General features: G+C 43.3%; 1 long non-coding RNA gene across 1 annotated transcript; it reads left to right on the top strand.

Moving 5' to 3' along the window:
- Window positions 1-3,053: 3,053 nt before the first annotated feature.
- Window positions 3,054-4,247, top strand: LOC103653806 (uncharacterized). The gene is made up of 5 exons (XR_002268805.3): window positions 3,054-3,190; window positions 3,273-3,415; window positions 3,496-3,762; window positions 3,868-3,907; window positions 3,984-4,247. It is a non-coding gene; the product is annotated as an uncharacterized lncRNA (long non-coding RNA).
- The last annotated feature ends 2,267 nt before the right edge of the window (window positions 4,248-6,514 follow it).

The raw sequence follows: 6,514 nt of genomic DNA, 5'->3' as shown, positions 1-6,514 counted from the left end.
TACCCATTAAATCCGGGTGTGACAGTAAGGTAGGAGGAGCTCCTGTCACTACACGACGGTTGATCTTTAGCGACCCTTATTAGATACCAACTGTTGGTTGCTAAAGGTTAGGGACAGACGGTCAGTCGCTAAATCCTTTTGTAGCAACGGTCGGTTGGTCGCTAAAAGTCTAGAAATTTAACAACTTATGGTTGGTAGCTATAGCTGTCGTCGGGGACTAGCGGTGGGTCGCTATAGAGCAAGGATCACTATCAAATCTTATAGCCTGAACGTACCTGTAGATGTTAGTGACTAAAAATTAATTAAAACAAGTAAACATTGATCGCTAAATTGCGTGGTGATTTACTTCTTTTTAATATTGCTTGTATGTTTATTTCATGGTTTGTTTATGTATGGACATGACTGTAGTATGCAACTGTGTTCTTTGTGCTTATATGATATTAGATTCGAGTTGAAAGTCGATTCAAATGTTTATTATTTATTTGCATTCGTAATAATTTATTCATATGTTTATTATTTATTTGGTAAATTTTTTATGAATTTTTGAGTAATTTAAAAATGCATTTCGAAATAAATAAAAAAAGAAAACCCTCCCTAACCCTAAGGCCCACTAGGGGCCCATCTACCTAACTCTCCCTCCCACGTCGTCCCTGTCTCCTCCCGACATTGTCGTCGTCGCCCCCCGTCCCCGCAGTCGCCCGTGCTCCGCCCGCTCCACCAGGGCGCCTCGCCTTGGGGGACGGTTTCCGACCACTGGTAGGGCTGGCCATTTTAAACCCGTGAACCGAACCCGAACCGAACCTGAACCCGAATAGACCGAATTGGTCGATTTTTCGGGTTCGGTCCATAGATCGTACCTATTCGGTTATCGAGTTAGGGTTCGGTTTTTATATCTCGTAACCCAAGTAGAAAAAAAACCGAACACACATCACTCACCAGTCAGCCCAATAGCCACTTGGCCCACTTAGCCAGCCACGGCCCAGTCACCTGGTCGTTCCTCCCTCCGGTCCGCAGGCAGCCGAGAGCCCGAGACCGAGACCGCCCAGGCGCCCACCACTCCACCAACCAACCCTAGAGCCTCTCCAGTCTCCACTGCTCGGCCGCCGCTTGCCGCAGCCTGCCGTCCACTGGTCCCGCCTCCCGGCGTCCGCTCCACGCCTCCACTGCTCCCGGCGTCCGCTCCATTGCTCCCAGCGTCCGGCGTTCTGCTCCTGCGTCGTCCTCGTCCTCGGCGCCGCCGCCGGCGCGGGCAGTGGTGCCGCTGCCCCCCGCGCACGAGGCTGGCATGTGGTTCCTGCTTTGGGCGGCCCCGAACCAGTGAGTATGACGGACGTGTCGGCGTCCCGCCACCTACTTTGTTGTATGTGTGCTTCTAATGTTTTGTAGACAATCGTTGTTGTTGCTTGCTAGTGTGTTCTCTTATCCTTATGCAGTTATGCGCTCATATGCCTCGTTGTTTCTGGGGAATTCACGAATGAATAGTGGGTTATTGTCAGTATGGATACAAGTCACTAAACAGGCACTTTCATGTCCTTTCATCTGTGTGAACTGTGAAGTGCCAGTTCAAGGGCCTAGAGTCTAGAGCTTTTAGTGGACCTGGTTTTATCAGTGTGCTTTTAGGTATCAAACAATCATGTCCAGCCAGAAGTAGTTCACTTCAATATCTGCAAGTAATTTACATGGCTCCTGTTAGGTTCATGCTAGTTGCATATTGACTAATCTGCCCATGACACAATCCTGATAAATCTAGCTACATTCAATTTACTGATATTCGTATAATGCAAAGAATCCTTCACTGTCTTCTCTGTTCAATAAGAGGTGTCTGGATAATTATTAGGATGCAAAATAGCGACAAGTTCCCATATAATGATTTCGTGTGGCCTTCTTTTGTTTATTCGTTCATACCTGGTTGCCTGATATAGTTTCTTCTGTTGTTTGTCGAACAGGTGGAGTTTTCAAGCTTGAGCTATTCTTGCCTGAGGAATATCCAATGGCTGCCCCAAAAGTAATTTCTTGATCAATCATGAATTTGTTAACTAAATCATTAATTGGCATCTATCTTGCTATGGTGTATGTGCTTTAGCATTCATTTATCTCCATTTAATTCAGCTTGATTAACTCCTATGGGGATCATATTTGTGTTATGTTTCCTAACAGAGCCCAGTGCCAGGCACCCTTCCAATTTGTTATAGGCTACCTATCTATTCCTGTCTTCCATACATGCAAGTAAGTAGTTTCACTCTGCATAGTCAGGAGCAGAGCTGATTGAAGGCCAAAGTGAAAGCTGACCATCCACACTTCTAAATAATAATCTATCATTCAGATCCTGAATGGAAGATCATTTTACTTAGGTACTTCAATCCAGTTGGTGCTCATCCTAGTGGATATCTTGGCGAGGACCCACGAGGAATTCCCAACAATCTTATGCCCTATGTTCAGCAAGTTGCGGTTGGTAGGAGGCCAGCTCTGACAGTTTTAGGAAATGACTATGCAACAAGAGATGGGACTGAGGTAATTCTGTTGCATATGATGTGCTTAATTGTGTTTTTTTGGTATACCATTCAAATTGATTAATCTGATGCATTTGAAGCTGGGTATTCCAAATAAAATTGTTGTCAATTTTCTGTCAGAATTTAATAATCTGTGGTAGGTATAGTACTAACAAGAGTTATGACAACTGTCATCTCTTCCTTAAAAAACTTGACTAGGTCTGTTTATATGACTTGTTGCCTAGTGTATTGACCTAGCTCGTTGAAGTTGATCTTTAACTACACAGGACTTCCTATTATTTACTTTTATTTCATATATTGGTTATGTTGCATAGTTTTCACCTTTTTCTTTCTCTTCTTTGGCACCCTGCTGTTTATATCTCTATAGTTTTTCCTCTGCACTTTGTATGGTTGCTATCCGATTCTATATACCACAGTAGGGGTGTACTGAATTTCCCTTATAAAAAGAAGATTGATTCATTGCTTTGTCATTTCCTTCTCTATGTAAGCCACAAGCTTAACTTGAATCCTCTGCACTTTGTGTGATTGACAAAGAGAGGCCAAAATGCTTCTGAATACTGGGATTCTTTCTTGACTAGTGAAGACAAAAGGTACAATTCAACCAACAAGGAGTAGGGATAAAGTCAATCATAGCATTGGATCATCTAAAAATTATATTTATATGGATGGTCAAATGTGAGGTATGCTCAGGATTTATCTTATTAAATTTCTTGGATGTTTATTGGCTTACTTCAGCTCTACTAGCGCTTATTCTGACTTCAGATTGAACATGAGAGAGACTGCAAATTTGTCTGATGCAAAAAAATCATCGATAAGTCAAACCTTCAGATAAAGTCAGTTGTGGCATTGGATCATCTAAAAATTATATTTATGTTGAAGCTGAGAAGGAGGCTCATGTCAAAGAGGTAAGCATGTATACGTATGCTTGGCATTTTACCTTTGATTTCATTTTGTACTTGCTAAACTTGTTCATTTGCTAATACAGAGAGGGACCGTCTAAAAGTATTGTGCAAGATATAGAGCATGCACTCATCATATCTAAGTGATCGAAGTGATATTGATTGGCTTATTAGATGGATATTGGCCCAGTTTATCTTTCATTTTTTCTATAGCTGTTAGAAATTTACTTTGCTCATAGTTCATACTATAATTAATATGAGACTCTTGTTTTGTGGTCCAAGTGTTCAGCGCTCAGGGTGCCTTGGAAGTACGCTAGCTTGTTGTCATGAAGAAGTCATTCAAGTTCCTTCCAGTGAGTTATTAGTTCATATGTATATTTCTGTTTATATCTTATCTTGTTTATGTTTAGATTTATATGAGCCAGCAACTTAATGATGATTAACCTTGATTGCACCAGCTGAAGTTGGTGCATAAGGCTGCAACACCATCTAGTGGAGGTAGATAAGGCATCAAAATTGTATTTTTATTTGCAAATGCAGCAACAATATACTAATTTGATGTACTTTTTTCTAGGGTGTTCTGGACAAAGAAAGCTTGTACCTTAAAACAGGAGGATATAAGAAGCTGGAGTGGTTGTCTGAAGGCTTTTGAACTGCTTGAAGCATTAGTGTAGCTTTGGTGCTTTTGTGACTGATCAGCTCTGGAGCAGCTAGAGTAATATAGTTGTGGGCTTTTGAATAATAGTTGGAGTGATATGAAACATTAGTGATCTAGTTGTGAATGATATTATAATTGTGATGCTTTTGTGAATATATAATTGTGGTGCTTTTGTGTTTATGTGATGGATCTATGACCGTGGTATACTGATTAACTGTGTATGTCTTTATGATTTGTGTATAAAAATATGTGATTTGTGGTGCTTAATTAAATGTATATTATTATTAATAATAACTGTAAAAAGGGCGACTTTCTGTTGGTTGCTAAATGTATAGTATGACGACTTACGGTTGGTTGCTAAATCTATAGTACAACAACCCACAGTTGGTCACTAAATATATAATATTAGCAACGGACGGTGGGTCGCTAAAAAGATGTCGGTCGCTAAAGCCTTTAGCGACGGCACTTACAACCGTAGGTCGTTGAAGGCCGTTTTAACAACCAATCGTAGGTCGCTGTAAGTGAACCGTCGTGTAGTGTGTGGAGCTGGGTCAACAAGTCAGCCATAGCTTCAAGGCCCCACACTCCGACCAGGCCCAAGAGCACACCGCGGTAGGGAGTATGGCACGTGGGACCCACCCGACAGTGACTAGAAAAAGGGCGCACGCGAGGAGGCTGGCGCTGGGCCCTCCTGTCGGCGCGGCGAGAGAGCACAGGGTCAACTAGGCCGGCAGAATTTGGCCCAGCCCTGACTTCCCTTTTCCCTTTTCTTTTTTTCATTAGGTTTTGTTTTATCTTTTCTTTTCTTTATTTTCTCTTCTTTTTCCTTTATTCTTCTTTCTTTTTGAATTTAAATTCAAATGCAGTTTGACCACTAAATCAAGTGCACAATCAAAAAGAAATATAAGCATGAATGCATAGTTGTTTTAGTTATTTTTATTTTATAATATCTTTTATATTTTGGTTTTCCTTTCTCTTTATCTTTCATTATTTCAAATGGTGTGAGTTCGAGTATGCACAAACAAAAATCAAGAATGATGCAACTCGAAATTTATTTGTTATTTTACCCCTTTAAATAATAGAATGCTTCCACATACAAAGTACTAATAAAGAGTGAATCATACCATAGTTAAGGACCCCCATCTTTATTTAAAAAGGTTCATGCCTATATAATGGGACACAAACTAAAATACCTATAATATTATTTCTTAAATAACTAAACTCATAGAAATCCCTACTATTATTCTTACATAATAATAAAGAACTAGCTAAAACTTCTTAAGGTATTATTCATGGTTTACATGACCGCCTCTCCCACCCGGAGTTGGCCTCGGGCAAGTCATGACTACGTCTCCCGCTCGGGTGTGGCCACGGGCGAGTCATATCGGCGTCTCCCGTCCAGGGTTGGACTCGAGCGAGTTGGTCGGCAGAGAGTTGGTCAGCAAGTCCGCCTTTGGACCTTGGTCGGTGGAGGGTTGGTCAGCCGGTCCAGTGTTGACCGCATCTCCCGTTATAGGTGTGCATTTAGGCCGCCCGACCCGGCCTAAATGTACACCTATATCTCCCACCGGGGGAGTCGTGGCTGCATCTCCCATCCGAGGATGACCTCAGGCGAGTCGTGACAGTGTCTCCTGCCCGAGGTTGCCTCTGTCGAGTTGTGACTGTGTCTCCTGCCTAGGGTTGGACTCAGGCGAGTCGTGACTGCGTCTCCCGCCCGAGGTTGGCCTCGGGAGAGTCGTGAGTGCGTCTCCCGCCTAGGGTTGGCCTCGAGCCATTCGTGACTGCATCTCCCAATCGGGCCTTGCAGAGTTGGTCAGCGGAGTTGGGCACCTTTCGCAGCATCGCTCGAGATGCCCTCGGGCAAGTCGGAAGTGCGCTGCTTGTCCAGGGTTGGCCTCGGGCGAGTCGTGACTGTGTCTCCCGCCTGGGGTTGGCATCGGGCGAGTTGTGACTATGTCTCCTCGCCAGGGTTTACCTCGGGCGAGTCGTGACTACATATCTCACACGGGGTTGGCCTCAGGCGAGTCGTGACTGCGTCTCTCGGCCAAGGTTGGCCTCGGACAAATCGTACCTGCGTCCCTCGCCCAGGGTTGGTCTCAGGCAAGTCGTGAAAATCCCCCTCCCTCTTCCCCTCGCTCGTGTCATCGCCGTCAACATCTCCCCTCACGTTGTCGACGCCGTCGATGACCCTTCCCCTCCACGGGATCGTAGTGTTAGCACAACTATATGCAAGTATATATAAAGGTTTAAGATGTCGGACATCAGAATTTAATCTGCAAGCTAGACATGAGCGATTAATCACTTATCACATATTAATCATGAATTAATCGGTAGGCACTAATCGGTCAAATTGTATTGTAAATGTGCATTGTAAAAAGTTGAAGTATAAACTCGAGACAACTAGCCATCATCAATCTTCATCGTATTCCTCATAATATTTTGTTGGA

This window comes from Zea mays, chromosome 4, assembly GCF_902167145.1.
Source record: "Zea mays cultivar B73 chromosome 4, Zm-B73-REFERENCE-NAM-5.0, whole genome shotgun sequence".
NCBI classification, from domain to species: domain Eukaryota; kingdom Viridiplantae; phylum Streptophyta; class Magnoliopsida; order Poales; family Poaceae; genus Zea; species Zea mays.
This window is presented reverse-complemented; position numbering and strand designations above follow the sequence as displayed.